Below are 24119 nucleotides of genomic sequence, written 5' to 3' on the forward strand. Positions count from 1 at the left end.
CTATTGTTCATTTTTTGTTTTTGCTTTAATAATTCCTCATTCAAAAAGACCATTCAAGCAGCAAGTTTTTCCTCCTGTTTTTGAGAATATACTGCCGGGGTGGGGAGCTGCAGCTGCTACTAGTGTGGACTGAATGGGTGGCAACAATGGAGAAATGCCAGTATTCATAGCTCGCAGCAACATAATAAAAACAAACAAACTATGAACTAGTTCATTTTTCGAATAGTGAACTTAGAACTATGAACTGAACTAGTTCATTTTAAAATTTGTGAACTGAACTTTCCCAACACTGACAGGAATTCTCACAAGGGTTTTGTTGCTGAGTCACTCAGTTTACCTCCTGTTTCTTCTTGTTTTATTTTCTGCCAAGCAGTGCCTACATCAGCACCAGCCAATCAGCAAGGAATCACCCAAACATCTGTTAGACCCAACCCACACAGGATTGGAGCACCATATTTGTGGCCTCTGTTCTTTTGATGGACATAGTTATTAAGCAGCATATACCTTGCTATATGGAATAATACATTTTTGATTACTTTGGAATATATTTATGAAGTACTTACAAAGAAAGAAATACCGGATGAACTTCAATGAAAATTAAAGCTGCAAGCAGCGTTGGTCGGGACCTCGATCCTTGCCGGACTCCGGCCCGTCGGGCTTGCCCTATTATGGCCTCTTTGGAACCCTTGCCCCGCCATAAGGCCACCCCCCAAATATCAGCTCAATCGAACAAACTTTGTTAGCATCCTAACCGTAAGGCGTGGTCAAAAGTTGGCGGGAACCAGCTAATTAGCTAGTGATCCGTAACCGTAGCGCCCCCATAAGGCCACACACCAAATTTCAGGTCAATCGGACAAACTTTGTTAGCATTCTAACCGTAAGGCATGGTCAAGCGTTGGCGGGATCCAGCTAATTAGCTAATGATACGTACTCCTAGCGCCCCCATTGTTACACCCCCCAAATTTCAGCTCATTCGAACAAAACTTTGTTAGCATGCTAAGTAGCATGCTTAGACCTGTGATGTACCTGAAAAGCACACACGATACCCCGCCAGGTGTTCTTGACCCGAAATCTGGTCTAATCTCAAATGCTAACCAGTTACGCTAACAGGCCTAGCATTAGCATTAGAAAGCATTAGAAAGCATTAGCATTATGTCACAGTGCACACTAGCATGTTAGCTCCTCCACAAAGCACACATTAGTACACATGGTAGTTTCATTCATAGACATATACACTAGACGCCTCACCGACTGGCAGGAGCATACGTCAGTGCGGCCGCCATCTTGTGAGTGTCATTTGTCAGGACGTCAGCAACGATGCCGCATCACTGTACTGCGTTTGGTTGTGCTAATAGACAAAATCAGGACAATCAACTGCGTGGGATTACCTTCCACAGGTAGGAAAAACATATTTTTTGTTGTTGTCGCTGTGTTTAGCTCATATAATATTAACTTGGGATATAGATGAGCTGGAGCCGTGGGAAATGCTCTCTATTCCCTGGCTTAAGCTCGCCCTCAAACAACAACGACAACAATATCAACATCTATTGGGTTCATCTAACGGAGGCTGTTTTAGTTGCAGTGTGTAGAATATTACATTTAAAAAGAAATCAGTTGCTTTTAACTGAATTGTGGTCATATATGACGGCTACTGACTAACTTTTTGCGCATTTGAAGGTTTCCCACCAACCAAACAGCGAGGAAGCAGTGGGAGGTCGCCCTCCGAAGGAAGGCTTTTATTGCCACTGTGCACTCGAGCCTCTGCAGTGAGCACTTCAGGCAGGTGGACTTCGACAGGACGGGTCAGACTGTCCGGATCAGGGATGGAGTAGTGCCATCTGTCTTCAACTTCCCAACTCATCTTAAAAAAGTAGGTGCATCACTCTGTGATAAAGTTAAAACAATACCACACAGTTTGGAGAATTACTTTGTTTAGCTACATGTTCGACTCAAAGAAGTATTTCTACGACATTGTGTGGTAACCAGATATAGCCTTCCAAGTGTGATTGAATTCGTTTCAGCCGGTGGCAACCAGGACGAGCTGGACATCCAAACCGGCAGACACTGCAGCGTCTCAGAACCAGTCAGTGTACTGTTCCCTGCCTGTTACAGCAGTAGAACCTCAGCCTGATCCCGGTCTTGTGAGTAGGAAGTACGCCTTTTAGACATATTGACATGTACACAAACATTATTATTGTATTATATTCTATATATTGATTAGGATAGCAAATCAATTGATTGCACGTTGCACAAGCAATGAATTAATGTGATAACACAGGACTCATGAACATGTAAATCCTTTTTTGTTCTCGCTGGGACCACTCCTATTCACTGCCCACATGTCCTGGCGCTTTGAAAACCAGACTCAGTGAAGGCATGGCCAAGGTGGAGAGTCTGAAAAGAGAGAAGAGGAATGCCAAAGATCGAGAACGGAGGTCAAAGAGCACAGTGTGTGGTCTTCTGGAAGAACTGAGGGCGAAAAATCTAATAAATGAAGAGCTGAAAGAGAAGCTGGACTTATACTCAGGTAAAATTACATTTAAAGTTTTGAGAAGGTTTGAAAAACACAAGTGTAAAACATTTCCATCTGTGTATAAAATTCTTAGTTTTTATTTTGATTGGCACTTGCTATTTTGTCTGTGCTAATTTAATTTCAGATCTTCCGGTTGACCTACTGTCTAAACAGGGCCTGGAATACACCAAGGGTCAGAGGGAATTCGCCCTCACTCTCCACCTACATGGCCCAAAAGCATACACATATCTGCGGGAGTCCCTTCACTTGAATCTCCCACATCCACATACATTGCAAAGGTATTATTCATGTCATGTAAACTAAACTGTCTATACAAGCAGTGTATATAATTTTATCACTTTATGAAATTAACAATAAGAAAGGACTTAGTCACACATCAATATGGATCCCGCCAATCTTGATAATGCATTCACACTAATGATTTTTTCATTTTACCAAGGTGGATGAGTTCTGTGGACGCCAAACCTGGCCTGAATAAAATGATGCTGGACATGTTAAGAAAAAAACAGGAGGAGGACCCCACTAAATATGGACGTGTGTGTCTCATGTTGGACTCCATGTCAATCAGAAAACATGTCCAGTATGATCCTCATACTCAGAAAATGTCTGGCTTTGTAGACATGGGGGATGGAGTGAACGAGACAGATGTTGCTACAGAGGCTCTCGTTTTCATGGTGGTAGGCTTATAAGGCCACTGGAAGGCCCCAGTTGCCGATTACCTGACCCAGTCATTGTCACCTGTGACCCAGAAGGAACTGCTTGTTCATGCATTGGAAGAACTGCATGAGGCTGGCATTAAAGTGGTGTGTGTCACTATGGATGGGCACGCTTCAAACATCAACATGTGCAACCAGCTTGGGTGCCAGCTAAAGGTGAACTCCACTGAGCCCTTACAAACCTTTTTTATGCATCCAGCTACTGGAGAAAGGGTGTATGTCATGGTAGATGTATGCCACATGTTAAAACTAACGCGTAACATGATGCAGGCTTACAGCCCAATAATCAGCAGCACTGGCCAGATCGACTGGGGGTACATTGTTCAACTGAACAATGTCCAAGTCAAAGAGGGACTACATGCTGCGAATAAAGTGACGGCAAAACATGTAAACTTTGACTCCCAGAAGATGAAGGTGTCCCTGGCTGCTCAGACACTGATTCGTTCTGTGGCAGTGGCTCTGTGCACACTGAGGGACCTTGGATATTCACAGTTTCGGCACTGTGAAGCAACGGCTGAATTCATTGAGGTAATAGCACATAAATAAAATTGAAACGTACCTATTTTTTGCCCATGCTGTGAAAATGATTCCATTTTTCATTTCAGAAAGACGGCTACCAAGTCATTGAAATATTATATATATTTTGATCATGATTCTGATACCATCATTAACCAAATATTTTCTCTTATGTAAGCTCATGGACAGGCTCTTTGACATAATGAACAGTCGTAATCCCCGTGCTGGAGGTTTCAAAGCCCCCCTTGGTACTCTTAACTGGTCAGAGAGAGTAGAGTCCTTGCTGAGAGGCAGGAATTACTTGATGGCTTTGAAGATGAAAGATGGCACACCCCTTCATCGATCAAAGAGGTTTTTGGCAATACGATGCCTATGTTCAGAAAATACGTTCAGAAATGTCTCGTTCAAGTTCTAACCCTTCCCCTTCTGTTCTCTTGAACTGCATCAAGTTCATGTGATGCTCTGTTCACTGGTTCCCATCTTTTTCTTGCGTGCTGCTTGTTGCTTTATGCCATTGTTCCTAGTGGCATTACTGTCATAGAACGAGGTATAAATTGTTCTGCTACTATGGTTTATTTTGGCTTACCATGAAAATATTGTTAATGCATTTTCTTTTTGAAGGTACTTGTCTGTCATGGGGTTCATCATCAACATCGACACACTGATGTTTATGATACCGGAGCAGCTTCAAAATCAGCAATACATCTGCACCTATCGCTTCAGCCAAGACCACTTGGAGCTCCTCTTCAACTCCATCAGGGCATCTGGTAGGGATATTAAAGTTTTCCTTTTTCCCCCCTTGTGACTGAGAACTGTGATGGTTGACTAAGTAGTAAGAAGATATGGTGCACCTTGAATGAACTAATGGGAAAGAACAAAAATCCAATGATTTGTTACATGGAAAAAGATGGTCAGGCAAACCAATTGAGATTGCAAAGCAATTTGAACAACGTTTTTATTGATAAAACGTGTAATTTAAGAAACAATATGCTGACCAGGTTGAATGATTGTATTCCCTTAATATAAAATACAATTTTGAAGGTAAAAAAAATGTGAATATAAACTGCAGAAGGTAACTATAGAGGATGTAACAAAGGCTCTCAAATCTTGTAAAAAAAAACAAAAACAACTTCTCTGGGGGTGGATCAATTAGATAGAAAACTTATTAAACTCATAGCAAATGACATTTCCTCAGCGGTGTGTCATATAATAAATCAAAGCTTTCAAACAGGGTCGGTGCAACAAAAGTTGAAAATAGCCAAAATGATCCCATTGCCAAAAAATGATAAACAACCATTCTCCGATGTAAACAGTCGTCCAATTACTATATTGTCTGTTTTGAGGAAAATCATAGTAATATTTTTCTTTGAACAATTAAAATGGTATGTTGTAATGTTAGATGTTGTAATGTAAAGTATTGTTGAATTGTTTTTATTGGACCCCAAGAAGAATAGCGACAGCTCTGCTGCGCAGATGGGGATCTCTAGAATATACATAAACAGTACTTGTGTACATTGATGTTAATGTGTTTTTGTTGTTTATCTAAGGGGGCTGGAATAACAATCCATCGGCAGGCCAATTCCAGGCTATTTTCCGCCGCCTCATGGTCAACTGTGGTGTGTCCCCTGGCAAGTCTGGAAACGTGGCAGCAGTGAACGACACTGTGTCCCTGTCTGCTGTTGATCTGTCCTCAGCTCCAGCAGCAGAAGAATCTGAAGACCTCCCATCCCCGTTCGCCAACATCCCTGCTCTCGTGTGTGACCACAATTATCTGCCCAAACGTTTTGGTGGCCTTGTGGACAATGCTCTGACTTATATATCAGGGTTTGTTGTGAGACGCGTTTTAAGGACGCTGTCTTGTAGTGTGTGCCGTGGTAGCCGGGTGACAGATGCTGCATCTGCATCTTTTGATAAGAGCTACCACTTGCTGACCCTCAGGAATAGGGGAGGACTCATGATTCCTTCTGAGGGGACAGTGAATGTTGTCAATTCAGCAGAGCGTTTCATTCGCCAGTCAGAACCAGGGCAGAACATGAGCGTGTCCTCTCTCAACCGGTTGGTCCGTGCAGACATTGGATCACAGGACATATTTTTTCTCAAGGGGCACATCGAGGACACACAGTATGGCATTGAAAACCATCACTTTGGGCTCATGTCAGTGGTAGTTTCAGTTTTCCACAAACTAAGATTCCATCACATTGCAAAAATGAGAACACTAAAACTCCAAATTGGCAATTCACGGAAGAGGCTGTGCAAGACAGTCCTTTTCCAAGGCTTCTGAATTTGTGAAATGAAGCAACCTCAAAATTAGTTTGTGGTTACTGTTATCAATCTATAAATATGTAAATATATGGAACAACAAATATGTAAATATAATGAATAAATCACTAATATAATAGGTAAATATGTAACAACTATATAATGTGAGGTTAATATGTAAGAATAATGTCATATAATATGTAATAGATAAATGTATAGCATAAATATGTAATAGGTAAATATGTAACAATCATTTTTTTATGTAATATTAAAGGTAAATATGTAACGATAAATAAATGTAGTATAGGTAGATATGTTATTGTGTGTAAATATGTAAATAAGAAAATCTACATTTGTTCCACAAAAAATGTTATAACTTATGCCCTAATGTTCATCGTATATAAATGTCACATTGTGTGTAAATAAACGCTTTTGCATATTTTTGTCATGAGCTCCATCATGTTGCTGCTCTAAAAGGAGAGGACAGCGTCCCAATGTCCATCTGCAAACTTCTTCCATTTCCTCTCAATACTTTCTATAAGTATGCTACATTGGATAAATGAATAAATAAATGAAATAGTTTTTAATTTAATAAATCAAAAATGAAAGCAATGATTCTTCACAGTCATGTAAATGTATATCTGCGTGGTTTTCTTCAGAAAACACATCGCTGTCACACAGACTTGTTTAGGCTGACGGGGCAGACTTGCCACTCACAAGATGGCGGCCGCTGTGACGTGTCGGAGCAGCGGGCGGACACAGGCGGTGCGGTGTCTAGTGTATATGTCTATGGTTTCATTATATAGCCATTGATAGCAGGTCAGCTCATAGTCAAGCACTGTCATGGTATTGCGCAATCCTTGGGGAGACTGACGGAACATTCCGGAAGGTGTGACATCATCCTGCTCTGGGTTCACACAGCGAGGCGTGGCCAGGTGCAGCAGTTAGTGCATCTGATCAGAGGGAGAGCTGCCTGATTTTCCGAAAATATTTTGGAAACAACTCCTCTGAATCCATACTTCTCAGGCAGCTATGTGGATAAAAAGATCATTTCTTGAGAGGAATCTTTGTCCTCTTTCAGTTTGTGTGGGTTTGGAATCAGTCACACGTAAACTTTAGACTGTAGGAGTCGGTGTTTGACGCAAACGCAGGATTTTGCTCCATCAGACTCAATGTTAAATCGTGGGTGAAAAAGAATCAGACAGCATGGTTCTTACTCGTCAAAAAGGCCCTTTTTATGGAATTTTGGCCACAATTTCTACATCATCGTGTTCGTAAGGTTCTTCTGGTGATTGTGATGTGCTCGGTTTGTGTCTGCGAGGCACGGTTTGGCATCTTTGGAACTTTGTTCGGACTGTTCTGTCACGGCTGTTTTTGAGGTGAAATTTCGGTTTTCCCATGTATCTGGATGGGAGGAGGGAGGAGGCGTGATTCGGCGTTGGAAACTTTGAGGGCTCATAAAAACAAAACTGGAGCATTAAATAACAATCTGTTCAAAATTTCTGAAGAAGACAATCTCCTCTTTCATATCATACTGTTTTCAAGCCGATGCAACCTTCACCCTAGGAGGAGATAGCGTTTGCGTAAAGGCCTTTTTCGGTGAAAATCTTATTTTGAAAGGCAAATTGCGGATTTCTTGTTGGATTTAGGTCAAAAGTTAGAGTGCGTGAATCGTAGGTCTCGATGAGACGAACAAATGAGTTTTCGTTTGATCTCTCTACGACATTGCTACCGGCCTTGGTGGCCGTTTTAGCGCTTCTAGGTGGCGCTAGAGAGCCATTTTGCCACTTTTGTTTTTTTTTTTTACATTGACTTCTGAAGACAAGAATTCTTCATGAGCCTGCCAAATTTGGTGAGTTTTTGAGCGTGTTTAGGGGGTCAAATATGTGCCCGAGCGCAAAAAACGAAGAATATATAATAAGAAGAAACATTAGAAGAACAATATGAATTCGCCAGGTCTGAGTGCCGGGCCCCCTTCGGGAGCCCGGCACCTTTGGTGCCCATGCACTAAGTCTAGGGCCCTTGCCTTAGGCCTTGCCTTGTTCTCGGCTGCGTACGAAACACAATAGGGACCTTGCAAGTAGGCTCGGTCCCTAATAATATAGTCCAAGTTCACTGTTTCTATTTAGAGTCAAAACACAAAATACAGAAGACAAAAACTTTCTGCAGTTGCCATAGTACCCGTTACCATGACATCATCACACCATGTAACTTCACTAATGACATCATCACCTTGATGTTACACATGGAACTACACATCAAAGCCTTTGACATCATGAAAGAGAGTCTGTATATAGGACTGCCTGAACAAAATCCATCTGTTGAAATCTTTACAGATTGTCACACGTTACATAGATGAGCTACCGATGAGCAAGATAACGCCAACGATCTCACTTACAAGACAGGACCACATTACTGGAAGTGCACCTGGAGAATTTGAAGAAGTCGAATTCTTGAACTGCAAAAGCCTTGGAAAGCTGGAACAGTCTTGTAGCAATCAGCTGGACGAGGCCAAAGAGCAACTAGGCAGTGAGACCAACGGTAGTGGTCTGGAATCGCCAGTGAAGAGCCTCGCAAATCATTTGAACCTGAAGGAGCCTGAGCGTGAAAAGGAACTGCAAGAACAGAATAACATGGAGAGTTCCAGGACTGACAAAGACAAGACTCAAATTGAGCAAGCAGAGGAGAAAGCCAGGAGAGAGTTGAGAGGGGGAGAAAGGAGGGAGAGAGAGAAGAGCGAGAGGCAGGAAGTAGAGAGAAGGGAGGAAATGAGGCAGGAGAAAGTTAGAGAGAGGGAGGAGAGAGAGGACAGAGAGAAGAGGGAGAGACGGGAAGAAGCAATTAGGGAGGAAGTGAGGCAGGAGATGAGGAAGAAGGGGAGGCAGGTGATACAGGAGTTTAAGGAGATCCTGGAACAAGATGACTGGGAGAGACAGGAGAGACTAAAGAGGCAGGAGAAAAAGCAGAGTGAAAGAGAGAGGAGGGAAAGGGAGGAGATTGAGAAGTGGGAGAGGCAGGAGAAAGAGAGGAGGGAGATGAGAGAGAGAAAGAAGAGGGAGAGGCAGGAAGAAGAGAGGGTGGAGGAAGTGAAGATGGAGAAAAAGAGGATGGAGTGGAAGGAGAGCAGGGAGAGAAGGAAGAGGGAGAGGCAGGAGATGATACAGGAGCTAAGGGAGATGAAGGAACAACAGGAGAGGGAGAGACTACAGAGGGAGGAGAGAGAGAAGAGTGAAAGAGAGAGGAAGGAAAGGGAGGAGAGAGAGAAAATGGAGAGGCTGGAGAGAGAGAGGAGGGAGAGGAAGGAAGAAAAGAGGAGGGAGGAAATGAGGCAGGAGAAAGAGAGGGAGAGGCTGGAGAGAGAGAGGATGGAGAGGGAGGAGAGAGAGAAGATGGGGAAGCGGGGGATGATACGGGAGTTTAAGGAGATCCTGGAACAAGATGACTGGGAGAGACAGGAGAGAGTAAAGAGGCAGGAGAAAAAGCAGAGTGAAAGAGAGAGGAGGGAAAGGGAGGAGACTGAGAAGTGGGAGAGGCAGGAGAAAGAGAGGAGGGAGATGAGAGAGAGAAAGAAGAGGGAGAGGCAGGAAGAAGAGAGGAGGGAGAAAGTGAAGATGGAGAAAAAGAGGATGGAGTGGAAGGAGAGCAGGGAGAGAAGGAAGAGGGAGAGGCAGGAGATGATACAGGAGCTAAGGGAGATGAAGGAACAACAGGAGAGGGAGAGACTACAGAGGGAGGAGAGAGAGAAGAGTGAAAGAGAGAGGAAGGAAAGGGAGGAGAGAGAGAATATGGAGAGGCTGGAGAGAGAGAGGAGGGAGAGGAAGCAAGAAAAGAGGAGGGAGGAAATGTGGCAGGAGAAAGAGAGGATGGAGAGGGAGGAGAGAGAGAACAGGGAGAGGCTGGAAGAAGAGAGGTGGGACAAAATGAGGCAGGAGAGAGAGAAGAGGAAGAGGAAGGAGATAGAGAAGAAGAGGGAGGAGAAAGAGAGGAAGGAGAGGGAGGAGAGAGAGAGGAAGGAGAGGGAGGAGAGAGAGAAGGAGAGGGAGGAGAGAGAGAGGAAGGAGAGGGAGGAGAGAGAGAAGATGAGGAAGCAGGAGATGATACAAGAGCTCAGGGAGATGAAGGAACAACATGAGAGAGAGAGATGGAGATTACAGAGGCAGGAGAGAGAGAAGAGTGAAAGAGAGTGGAGAGAAAGGGAGGAGAGAGAGAATAGGGAGAAGAAGGAAGAAGAGAGGAGGGAGGGGGGGGAGAGAGGGATGATGGAGAGGCAGGAAGAAGACAGGGGGGAGGAAGAGAGGCAGGAAGAAGACAGGGGGGGGGAAGAGAGGCAGGAAGAAGACAGGAGGGAGGAAGAGAGGCAGGAGAGAGAGAGGATGGAGAGGCGGGAGATTCACGAGAGAGAGGAGAAGAAGATTCAGGAGTTTGAGGAGTTGTGGGAGATGCATGAACGAGAGATGAAGGAGAGGGAGGAGAGAAAGAAGAGGGAGAGGCTGGAAGAAGAGAGGTGGGAGAAAATGAGGCAGGAGAAAGTGAGGGAGAGGCTGGAGAAAGAGAGGCATCAGAAGGGGGAGAGAGGGACGATGGAGAGGCAGGAAGAAGACCGGAGGGAGGAAGAGAGGCTGGAGAGAGAGAACAGGGAGAGGAAGGAAGAAGAGAGGAGGGAGGAAGAGAAGCTGGAGAGAGAGAACAGGGAGAGGCAGAAAGAAGAGAGCAGGGAGGAAGAGAGGGTGGAGAGAGAGAACAGGGAGAGGAAGGAAGAAGAGAGGAGGGAGGAAATGAGGCAGGAGAAAGAGAGAGAGAGGCTGGAGAAAGAGAAGAAGGAGAGGGGGGAGAGAGGGATGATAGAGAGGCAGGAAGAAGACAGGAGGGAGGAAGAGAGGCAGGAAAGAGAGAGGATGCAGAGGCGGGAGATTCACGAGAGAGAGAAGAAGAAGATTCAGGAGTTTGAGGACTGGTGGGCGATGCATGAACGAGAGATGAAGGAGAGGGAGGAGAGAAAGAAGAGGGAGAGGCTGGAAGAAGAGAGGTGGGAGGAAATGAGACAGGAGAGAGAGAAGAGGCAGAGGAAGGAGATAGAGAAGGAGAGGGAGGAGAGAGAGAAGATGGGGAAGCAGGAGATGATACAGGAGCTCAGGGAGATGAAGGAACGACATGAGAGAGAGAGACGGAGACTACAGAGGCAGGAGAGAGAGAAGAGTGAAAGAGAGTGGAGAGAAAGGGAGGAGAGGAAGAAGCGGGAGAAGCAGGAAGAAGAGAGGAGGGAGGAAGTGAGGCAGGAGAGAGAGAGGATGGAGAGGAAGGAGACAAGAGAGAAGGAAAGACAGGGGAGAGAGAGGATGGAGAGGAAGGAGACAAGGGAGAAGGAAAGACAGGAGAGCGAGAAGAAGGTGATGCAGGAGATACAGGAGTGGTGGGAGATGCTGGAACGAGAGAGGAGAGAGAGGCAGGAAGAAGAGAGGAGGGAGGAAATGAGACAGGAGAAAGAGAGGAGGGAGAGGAAGGAGAGGGAGGAGAGAGGGAAGAGGGAGTTGCAGGAAGAAGAGAGGAGGGTGGAAGTGAGGCTGGAGAAAAAGAGGATGGAGAGTAAGGAGAGGGAGGAGAGAGAGAAGAAGGAGATGCAGGAGATACTGGAGGGGGTGGATATGCTGGTGTAGCAGTCAAGCATGCCACCACCAGGTTCCCTCACAGAGACGCGGAGTCAGATTTTCCCATAACCGTTGTTTTATTTAAAGTAAATCACAAACCAAACTCACACACAGGCTTTTCAGCCTGTCTCCTGCCTGTCACCCCGAGTGTCTGTCCTCCTTTATGGGCAGAGAGGTGAGGCAGCACACCTCATTCACATCAGGGCTTTGAATTGAAATGAAAGGAAAAGAGGCTGGCAGGCTACGAGGAACTGTAGTGAATAAATAACCAGTCAAAGTGAGAACAGCAAGAGGACACCAATAACCAGGGAGGACAGTCCTCACACACTAATTGTGTGCAATGTAGGAGGAAGATTTGTTCACAGACAAGAAAATATTGCCGATAATGTTAAATAAAGTCTTTTGTTAGCAAAAGCTAACATGCATGCTAATTTGCGTATCTGCTAATGGGAGAGCGCTATGCCCGATGGTTCACTCTTGTTTGGATTTATGATTGGTTATTAGCATTAAATTACTGTTAGTAATAGATTACTGAAAGTAATAAATCACTGGAAGTAATTTATGAAAAATTTAAATTATTAATGGAAGTTGTTCACAGAGTAGACGCAACGACGTGACTCACTTGCAACACACAGCCATAGACACAGCTGTGCTCACTCAACGTGATTTTATTGAACACACCCACAATACACGCCCCACAATACACGCCCCGTGCCAATCACATTCAAATATGACAACCAATAAAGAAAACAATAACATTATTGCATTTTGCAACCTTAAGACGAAAACAAATACATTGAGAGCACACGGTAAACACCCCCACTTGCTCTCACATTGTTGACATACAGTATGTCATATTATTTTCCAAAAATAAATTCATCAAACTTCATTAACTTACACTTGGTTGCAGGCTTTGTTAACACATCTGCTACCATCTCATTAGTGGGACAATACACTAATGTAACTGTGCCATGATTTACAGAAGACCTAATAAAATGGTATTTGATGTCTACATGTTTGCATCTTTGCCTGCTCACAGGATTTTTTGATAAAGCTATTGTACCTTGGTTGTCTTCATATACCTTAGGTGGTGTGTACTGACATTTATCATGGTTTTCCAGTAGCTGTTTAAGATAGAGACACTCCTGTATGGTTGTGGCGAGGGCTATATACTCTGCCTCACAGGTGGACAGGGCCACAGTTGGCTGTTTCTTGGTCTTCCATGAAATCAAAGCACCACAGTCGGTTAGACCTACACAATACCCAGAGGTACTACGTCTGTCATGACTAGCCGCCCAGTCTGCATCACTGTATGCTCTTATTCCTAATGTGTCATATTTTCTGTAACACAGCTCTTTGTTAATTGTTTCTTTAAGATACCTCAGTACATGTTTAACTGTGGCCCATTGCTCAACAGTTGGCTCTGTGAAATATTGTGACAGTTTGCTTACAACAAAACGTATATCTGGTCTAGTACAAATTGTCAAATATATGAGGCTTCCCACCGCCTCTCTATATTTTTTCACATCAATCATCTTTTCGGCATCATTAGTATAGTCCAGTTTTTGTTCACATGGCGTCAATCTAGGTTTGCAATCCTGCATGTTAAACCTTTGTAATATTTTTGACACATATTCTGTTTGGGACATTTTCACACAGTTGTCACTCTGGTTAAAATCAATACCTAAGAAATGCCTTAGTTTGCCCAAGTCCTTCATTTTGAATCTTTCGGCAAGCATGTCCTTCACATGTTTGAGAACATTTGCATCACTTGCCGCAATTAACAAATCATCAACCCATATTACAATGATCACTTACTCATTGGGTGTTTCCCATGTATAAACACAGTGGTCAGCTTGATTCTGCTCAAAATGGTTTTTGGTCAAGTACTCATGCAGTACTTTGTTCCAGTTTCTGCCAGATTGTTTTAAACCATACAATGACCTTTCCAATTTACAAACTACATTTTCATTTGTGTCAGATTTTACTTCATAGCCCTCTGGCTGTTCCATGTAAATTTCGTGATCTATTGGTGCATTTAGGTAGGCAGTTTTTACATCCATTTGATGCAGAATCAAATTTTCTTGTGCTGCTTTTTGTATTATCACTCGGATACTTGTTAAATTAGCTGTAGGGGAAAAAGTCTCTTCATAATCTACCCCTCTCTTCTGCCTGTATCCTTTGGCTACATAACGTGCTTTGCACTTTTCAGATCCATCTATATTGTTTTTAATCGCATAAACCCATCTACCCCCCACTGCTTTCTTACCCTCAGGCAAGCTACTTAGGGTAAATGTGTGGTTTTCTCTAAGTGACTGCATTTCCTCATCCATTGCAGTGACCCACTCTTTTGATCTGTCTGAGGTTACAGCTTCTTTGAAAGTTACAGGTATATTACATGTCACTCTATAACAGTAATCTATGTTAATCTGCACCTGATCAGTTTCCTCATCAGATGCTTGTTGAGAAACATAGTCACGCAGATAGTCTGGCCTCTTCCTCACTCTAGAAGGATACCTTGTAGCTTCAACTGTTTGGGTCTGAGGACTACTACTCAGTTCATCCTCTTTTACTTGAACCTGCTCACTTGCTGGACTTACATTTACATCCTGCCCAGTTATTTTGACCCTCTGCTCCAGAACATCATCATCATCCTCAACAATGCCAGTCTGAGTCTGTCGCTCAACACTGGATTTAGACATAAACTTGACTAATCTGTGTTTTTGTATTTTCCTGCTGTCAGGGAAATAGACAATGTATGCCGGACTGCTTTTATCATAACCAATAAAAACACCCTCTTCACATCTTGGATCTAGCTTTGTTTTCTTTTGTTTATAAGCAAAACACTCTGAACCAAACTTTTGCATCCTGGATAAATTGGGCCGTCTCCCTGTTAACATCTGAACTGGTGTCTGTTTGGTGCGTGTGTTAAAGCACCTGTTCCTAATTATGGCTGCTGTCTGCACTGCATAAGGCCATAAACATTTAGGTAACTTACTCTCTATTAACATGCACCGTGCCATGTCAAAAAGAGTACGCCAATTTCGCTCTGCTGTGCCATTTTGGTGGGGAGAATATGGCGCAGAGGTCTCATGTCTAATACCATTCTTAACCAACAGAGTTTTGTAATTATTTGCAGTAAACTCAGTGCCATTGTCAGATCTAAGACGCTGAATTTTACCATATGGGGCCGTATCGGCAAGAAACCTCTCTGTTGCTTGTAATGTGTCACTTTTACATTTAAGGCTATACACAAACACGGCGCTGGAAAAATCATCAGTGAATGACAAAACATATTTGTATCCCTCTCTGGACTCTGGGTGGATTGGACCGGCCAAATCTGTGTGCACTAACTCTAGAGGCCTTTTAGCTCTCACATCAGGCTTTCGGTTTCGACTTTGCGTAAACTTGCCCTTGGTGCACACTTCACACGTTTGAGGTTTGTTTATTGGACTTTGAATTTTCATGCCATCAACAACACCTTTTAACCTTTGCACATCATCAAAATTACAGTGCCCCAGTATCTCATGCCATGTCTTTAAATCATAACATCCCTTCAATTGGTCATCACACCCATTAGGTACTGTATGCAAATAATATAGTCTATCATGTACATAAATTGGAAATTTTGTACCGTTTCTATGCACCAGAATGTCCTCGCCTTTCTTGAATGTCACGGTTGCTCCGCTGGAAGCCGCTGCTTGCACAGAGAAGATGTCCTGTGGGAAGGAGGGAATGTACAGCGCACGTCTCAGCGTTGTTTTGAGGTGACGTCCGTGACTGTCCATCAAACGGACCTCAGCATCACCTCTGCGCTCTGCTACTCCCTTGCATCTTGTGCCGTCAGCCAGCTCCATGCAATGATCCCCGGCCTGGAACTCGTCATCGAACCTCTTGAACTTAGCGATGTCGGTGACTATATGCGAGGTTGCCCCGCAGTCAACCATCAGGCCCCTCACGTCGACACCCGGGCCGCTTGGTTGGCATCCTGCCTCTCCATCTGTCACCCGGAACACGTACTCGTCGGTCCCGTCCTCGGTGCCGCTCGCCCTCCATGTTGCGTCCTGGCTCCGTCGTCTCCTGCAGTTTGCGGCGCAATGAGTGTTGCTCTTGCATTTGCTGCACCACAGTTTGCGCTGGCAAGTGTGGGCCATGTGTCCCTTCAGGCCGCATCTGTAGCACACCACGTCCGCTGCAGTTCTGTCAACTCCACGTTCAGATGAGCCTGAGCTGGCGGGTCTCAGCCTCGGTCTTGTGCGCACAGCCATTATATTATCTTCTGCAGCCGGAGCACGCATCTTTTCAATGTCCTCGTAGCTTCGAAGCTTGGTTTTGAATTCTGCAAACCTAATGCTGTCTTCGGCTTGCGTTATATGGATGGCAAACTGTTTAAAAGTCTCAGGAAGTCCTTTTAGAACCATAGCCACCAACAGCCCGTCACTCAAAACCTCTCCAGCATTTCGTAATGCAGTGATGGCAGTTTCTGCACGAATGACATATTCAGTCACACTCTCACTGCTTGATTTTTGTAACGAAGTCAGCTCAGTATACAGACTTATTATTCGAGGCTTTCCTTTGCCTGCATAATAGTCTCTCAAAATCTTTAAAGCTGCGCGTCCATCGTCAGCTGCGTCTCGCATCACAAGCGACAAACTCTTGTCGTCCAAGAATTGGATTAATTCAGCATATGCCTCAGCATTTGATGCTGCTTCTTCTGGTGTCTCCACACCCTCGGGCTCCGTGGTAATAATCACTTTCAAGCCTTGCAGCCGGAGGTGTCCCAAAAACTTAACCTCCCAAAGTTCGTAATTCTTCTCATCTCCATCAAACAAAAGGTGCGACCAGCGACCGCCAGGTTCTGTTTTTCTCAGCCCACTCATTGTGCTATAAATCAAAGAAACACTGGGCCCATAACCTGTTCAAAGAGTAGACGCAACGACGTGACTCACTTGCAACACACAGCCATAGACACAGCTGTGCTCACTCAACGTGATTTTATTGAACACACCCACAATACACGCCCCACAATACACGCCCCGTGCCAATCACATACAAATATGACAACCAATAAAGAAAACAATAACATTATTGCATTTTGCAACCTTAAGACGAAAACAAATACATTGAGAGCACACGGTTAACAGAAGTAAACGGTCATTTACGCATTAACAACTCCTAAAGTAATTGAGTAATTACTTAAAAAGGAATTTTTTTTATAAATTATCAAAGATAATTTATTAATAATTTTTTTTATTAATTTGCATAAATTTGTTATTTATGTATTAATAATAAATTAGGGCACCACCAGATAAACTGGAAATAGCTAATACCAAAATATCGGTCTCGTTTGTAAAAAGTTTATTTACGTTAGTTAATATTTCTGCATGAAATATAACAATCTTAAATAGAATGGAAGGTGTGAGATCCGAGCACAGACTGTTACAAACCAGTGAATTGTCAACAATAAATACACAATACTCACCAAGAAGCGTTCAATTCAGCTAACAGGCGTTTATTAATAAAAATGTATTAATTCATAAATAATTCTGAAATCATCTCATAAATTTAACACATTCAAATAGCAAATGACATCTAACACGGAGATATAATCTATTAAACAGCAAACACTATGTACAAAGAGTGTGTGTATGTGTATGTGTGTGTGTGGGATCTGGAGAGATGAGGGTGGTGGTGTAATGACCTCGAACGTCCACCAGGTGGAGGCAGACGTCGGCGGGTCAATGCGGTGACTGTGACGACCACTAGGGCCGTGCGGTGGCGCACAGAGGGAGAGCGCAATGGCTTGATGCGTCCACCAGGTGGATGTCAAGAGGGATTGCGATGACCCACGCGACCACTAGAGGCGTTTGACTCGCTCTTTCTGGGGACGCGGCGCTTGCTTAGCGGCCAGATAAACAAGACGTCCGTCGAGCGCGCATGCGCGAGGGCCGTCTCGGAGCGAGGCAGTCTACTGAGGGCGTAACGAACGGGCGCTTCCGTTGGCCCGGTTCTGAGCGCCGAAGTCCTAAGTGGAGGTCGGGACCTGCAGTTAGAACTCTTGTGATCGAGGCAGATCTGCTCTTGCACCAGGTAACATTTGGGTGTTACATGCAGTTGTATGTGTGAGCTTATCTTGATCAGGTAAGGGGGGCGCGTAGCTGCGGGTTAGTGAAAGAGGGGGAGAGAAGAGAAAGACAGAGAATTCTGACGACGCTCGGTTCTGAACCCTGGTTCCTCCACACAGAGCTCCCAGTGGGCCTGGAGCTCACTTGGACCTCTGGTTCTGAGGTGGAAAACCAGAGTCCTGGACTTGGTTGGTGCGCGTGAACGCACGTTCACAAACATATGCGATGCTGCGGCCTTCTGAGCGGCACATTGAAACACACATCATGTTAACAGAACATAATTCTAACAATATCTCTGCCCAGACAAAAGCTCTCACCGTCCGTGGTTTGGTGTTGGTTCTGTGAGGCTGTGGTAACTGGTTGTTACCGTCTCTGAATTCAGCGTCCTGAATTCAGAGGCCTGGCTTCAGCTGCAGGAGTGAACAGCGGAGAGGATGATTTTGGAGAGGAGACGATGGCTCAGGTCTCCAGAATCCCAAAAAAAGAAGGAAAAATAGAGGAAACAGACAACGTAGTCCAAACTGGGTCCTGCTCGTCCAGCTGGCTGGTCTTGGTGTATCTTTTATTCCTATTGGGTGCTCTCTATACCATCCTGAGGTAGGAGAGACATGTCTCTCCCTCGATGGTCAGATTGAGAAGCCGAGAGAGTTGGTGGGAAAAGTTTCACCAAGGCTTGAATTTCGGACCCCTGTGGTGTTTGGGTCGGGTTCGATCATCCTCATTGGCTGTCGACCTGGGGGGGTCGTAAAACTGGCTCGCTCCCCCGCTGTTTTATGGCCTGTTCACTGTCCCTGGTGATTCTCCTCGGTCAGAGAAACTTCTGGAGGAGTTCACTGGAATCTTCAGCCCAACACTGTGATCAGACATGGACTCTCAAGCATCGTGTGAAGTTAGAGCCAGATCTGAGCATGTACGCCCCACTTCCTGTTTCCAACAGGTAGCGCCATGGCTGATGGTGGTAACTGTTGTTGGGCTGTGATTCTCCCTGCAGCAGTTTCCTGAGTGGTCCAGATATCTCTGACAGATTTGGAATGAACTTAGAGAGATACTGAAGCGTTCTCATACACTGCATCACTGACTGGTGATCAGCTGGTGGAGGGATCTGGACAATGGCTCTAATCTTCTCATCATCAGCTTTTAGTCCATCTGCACTGAGGACAAGCCCAATGGATTTGACTTCTCTCATTCCAAACTTGCTCTTATTTTTGTTGAACGTGAGATTATTTTCATCTGCTCTCTGCAGTAACTTTAGGAGCCTCGGGTCATGTTGCCCCAGTGAGTCTCCCCACACCAACAGATCATCAATGATGTTAACCACACCATCTAACTCCTCCATCATTTGGCCCACTGTTCTCTGGATCACCTTGCTGGCTGAAGAAATGCCAAAAAGAAGGGTTTAAAGTGGTTTCTTTTGATGGGTGTATTAAATGTGCACAGCTTGGAACGCTCTTCGCCTAGTTTTATTTCATCAAACCCCGGGTTTGCATCCAACACTGAGAAAAACTTTGCATTCGGCATGCGTGATACAACTTCCTCCAGCATGAAGAGGTTAATAATCTTCTCTCCTTATTGCAGAGTTTAGGTCTTTGGGATCCATACAAATCCTCACTGTTTTTGGAGTCACCATGCTGCTCACCCACTCGCTTGGCTCGGACTGCTTGGTGATGTGACATCTGCTTGCTCCATCTTGTGAAGCTGCTCAATGACTCTGTCCCTCAGAGACACTGGAACTGTCCTGGGTGAATGTATTACTGGACCAACATTGGGGTCTTCTTTGATGGTGTGTTCACCTGGCAGGCATCCTAGTCCAGTAAATAGATGTTCATATTGTTTCAGTATGTAATCCGTCTTTTCCATCTGATACAACCTTTTGACTAGTTTTAATTTGGTGCTTGTCTTTCTTCCCAGTATCTCTGGAGCATCTTCTTTTATTGCTTCAAAGTCAATTTGATGCTTCTGACCCTTATCCATCCATCCATTTTCTTCCGCTTATCCGGGGCCGGGTCGCGGGGGCAGCAGTCTAAGCAAGGAAGCCCAGACTTCCCTCGCCCCAGACACGTCCTCCAGCTCTTCCGGTGGGACCCCGAGGCGTTCCCAGGCCAGCCGAAAGACATAGTCTCTCCAGCGTGTCCTAGGTCTGCCCCGAGGCCTCCTACCGGAGGGACATGCCCGGAACACCTCCCGAGGGAGGCGTCCATGGGGCATCCGAAACAGATGCCCGAGCCACCTCAGCTGGCTCCTCTCGATGCGGAGGAGCAGCGGCTCTACTCCGAGCTCCTCCCTGGTGACTGAGCTCCTCACCCTATTTCTAAGGGTGCGCCCAGCCACCCTACGGAGGAAACTCATTTCAGCCGCTTGTATCCGGGATCTCGTTCTTTCGGTCATGACCCAAAGCTCATGACCATAGGTGAGGGTAGGAACGAAGATCGACTGGTAAATCGAGAGCCTCGCCTTTTGGCTTAGCTCCTTCTTCACCACGACGGACCGATACAGCGACCGCATAACTGCAGACGCTGCACCGATCCGCCTGTCGATCTCACGCTCCATCTTCCCCCCACTCGTGAACAAGACCCCGAGATACTTGAACTCCTCCACTTGGGACAAGGGCTCTCCACCGACCTGAAGGGGGCAAGCCACCTTTTTCCGGTCGAGAACCATGGCCTCGGATTTAGAGGTGCTGATCCTCATCCCAGTTGCGTCACACTCGGCTGCGAACCGCGCCAGTGCACGCTGAAGGTCCAGGTTTGATGAAGCCACCAGGACCACATCGTCTGCAAAAAGCAGAGACGAGATCCTGTGGTCCCCAAACCAGACCCCCTCCGGTCCCTGGCTGTGCCTAGAAATTCTGTCCATAAAAGTTATGAACAGAACCGGTGACAAAGGACAGCCCTGCCGGAGGCCAACGTGCACTGGGAACAGGTCCGACTTACTGCCGGCAATGCGAACCAAACTCCTGCTCCGGGCGTACAGGGACCGGACAGCCCTTAGCAAAGGGTCCCGGACTCCATACTCCCGGAGCACCCCCCACAGGACGTCCCGAGGGACACAGTCGAACGCCTTCTCCAGGTCCACAAAACACATGTGGACTGATTGGGCGAACTCCCATGAACCCTCGAGTAGCCGGTGGAGGGTATAGAGCTGGTCCAGTGTTCCACGACCTGGACGAAAACCGCATTGTTCCTCTTGGATCCGAGGTTCGACTAACGGCCGGATCCTCCTCTCCAGTACCCTGGAATAAACTTTCCCAGGGAGGCTGAGGAGTGTGATCCCCCTGTAGTTGGAACACACCCTCCGATCCCCCTTCTTAAAAAGAGGGACCACCATCCCGGTCTGCCACTCCAGAGGCACTGTCCCCGACCGCCACGCAATGTTGCAGAGACGTGTCAGCCACGACAGTCCCTGCACATCCAGAGACTTAAGGAACTCAGGGCGAATCTCATCCACTCCCGGTGCCTTGCCACCGAGGAGCTTAGCAACTACCTCGGTGACTTCAGCCCGGGTAATGGACGAGTCTACCTCTGAGAACCCAGCCTCTGCTTCCTCAGCGGAAGACGTGATGGTGGGATTGAGGAGGTCCTCGAAGTATTCCTTCCACCGCCCGACGACATCTCCAGTTGAGGTCAACAGCTCCCCACCTCCACTGTAAACGGTGTTGGTGAAAAACTGCTTCCCCCTCCTGAGGCGCCGGACGGTTTGCCAGAATTTCCTCGGGGCCGACCGATAGTCCTCCTCCATGGCCTCCCCGAACTCCTCCCAGGCCCGAGTTTTTGCCTCCACCACGGCCCGGGCTGCGGCCCGCCTGGCCTGCCGGTACCCGTCAGCTGCCTCAGGAGTCCTATGAGCTAACAGCGCCCGATAGGACTCCTTCTTCAGCTTGACGACATCCCTTACTTCCGGTGTCCACCACCGGGTTCGGGGGTTGCCGCCACGACAGGCACCAGAGACCCTGCGACCACAGCTCCAAGTAGCAGCTTCAACAATGGAGGTGGAGAACATAGTCCACTCGGACTCAATGTCTCCAACCTCCCCCGGAATCCGTGAGAAGCTCTCCCGGAGGCGGGAGTTGAAGACTGCGCGGACAGAGGGCTCGGCCAGGCGTTCCCAACAGGCCCTCGTGACACGTTTGGGCCTGCCGAGTCTGTCCGGCCTTCTCCCCGTCCAGCGCATCCAACTCACCACCAGGTGGTGATCAGTTGACAGCTCTGCCCCTCTCTTTACCCGAGTGTCCAAGACACGTGGCCGGAGGTCAGATGACACGACCACAAAGTCTATCATTGACCTCCAGCCTAGGGTGTCCTGGTGCCAAGTGCACTTATGGACACCCCTGTGCTCAAACATGGTGTTCGTTATGGCCAAACTGTGACTAGCACAGAAGTCCAATAACAGAACACCGCTCGGGTTCAGATGAGGGAGGCCGTTCCTCCCAATCACCCCTTTCCAGGTCACACTGTCGTTGCCCACGTGGGCATTGAAGTCCCCCAATAGAACAATGGAGTCCCCAGTTGGAGCACTATCCAGCACCCCTCCCAGGGACTCCAAGAAGGTCGGGTACTCTGTACTGCTGTTCGGTCCGTAGGCCGAGACAACAGTCAGAGACCTGTCCCCTACCCGAAGGCGTAGGGACGCAACCCTCTCGCTCACCGGGGTGAACTCCAACACATGGCGGCTGAGCTGTGGGGCAATAAGCAAGCCCACGCCAGCCCGCCGCCTCTCACCGCGGGCAACTCCAGAGAAGTGGAGTGTCCAGCCCCTGTCAAGGAGCTGGGTTCCAGAGTCCAAGCTGTGGGTGGAGGTGAGCCCGACTATATCTAGCCGGTATCTCTCTACCTCCCGCACAAGCTCAGGCTCCTTCCCCCCCAGCGAGGTGACGTTCCATGTCCCAAAAGCTAGGTTCCGTGTCCGGGGATCAGGTCGTCGAGGCCCCTGCCGTCGACTGCCACCCAATCCACATTGCACCCAACCCCTACGGTTGCCTCTGTGGGTGGTGAGCTCACAGGAGGAAGAGGAGGGACCCGCGTCATCCCTTCGGGCTGGGCCCGGCCGGGCCCCGCGGGCAAAGGCCCGGCCACCAGGCGCTCGCATGCGAGCCCCAACCCCAGGCCTGGCTCCAGGGTGAGGCCCCGGCTGCGCCTCGCCGGGCGACGTCACTTTCCTCTTTCGTTGTATTTTCATAGGGGGCTTGTTGAACTGCTTTTGGTCTGACTCGTCACCTAGGACCAGTTTGCCTTGGGAGACCCTACTGGGGGGCAAGCCCCCCGACAACATAGCTCCTAGGATCATTCGGGTACTCAAACTCCCCCACCGCGATAAGGTGGCAGTTCAAGGGGGAGTCTGACCCTTATGTTGACAAATTAGTGAGGTTTTTCATAATGGCGCCATCTTGTGGCCTGAGTGTGCCACTAAGTTGCAATGAGACGTTTGAAGCTTGTTCTCCACTTTTCATGTCTGAAAAGTTTTAGCTGAAATAACATTACAGTCGGCTCCAGTGTCAATTCGAAATGTGTCTTTTTTCCCATTTATCATCAGCTCTTCAGACCATCTGACATTGTCACTCTGTACATTTTAAACAGCACCAATATATCTTCTCTCCACTGTTCCTATGAACACGTCATCATCCTCTTCATCACCTTCTTGATTTTGGTCAACAGCATCTTTTGTGGCTTTTTCTGGCTGCTTGCTCGGCACTTCTTTGCAAAATGATTTAGCTTTCCATGATATTTGCATGTTTGACCATAGGCTGGGCTCCTCCTCTGTTCATGGGTATAGGCACACCTGTCAGTTACCTTTCTTCTCACTGGTTGCAGGGCTTTGTTTAGTGTTGTAGCAAAGGCAAACATGCTACTCACATTGATTGCCTCCTCCCCCGCAACATGTAGAAACGTTGCACAATGCACTTCCTCGGACTTCTCAGCCACTAAACTGGCTACAGCAAACAGCTCATATCGTTGAAGCCACGTCCTCCATTTCTCCGACAGATTTCCTTGAAGACTGAGACTGGGTGGTGGTTTGAAGAGAGCCATTCTTGCCGCTTTACTTCTGACACCATGTGATGTTTGGCTTTGTCATTTAAAGAAGTTGACAGGACAACCAGCATTTGAGCAGCAGCACGCCAAACTTTATTTATATTACTTCCGGTGCACATTCAGTGACAGGGGAAGTTATATACCCCAGCACCGGTGGATTTTCAAAATAAAACAACGTTAACAAAATAATACACTACACTCCCAATGTGTGTGTGGGTTTACTCCAGGTATCATTCCTGTAGTCAAGTCCACCTTTATCGAGTCCCAGTCACAATGGTCCTCGTCCAGATGAGATCAAGAAT

The sequence above is a fragment of the Lipophrys pholis genome (assembly GCF_963383615.2).
Source record: "Lipophrys pholis genome assembly, chromosome: 15".
NCBI lineage: Eukaryota > Metazoa > Chordata > Actinopteri > Blenniiformes > Blenniidae > Lipophrys > Lipophrys pholis.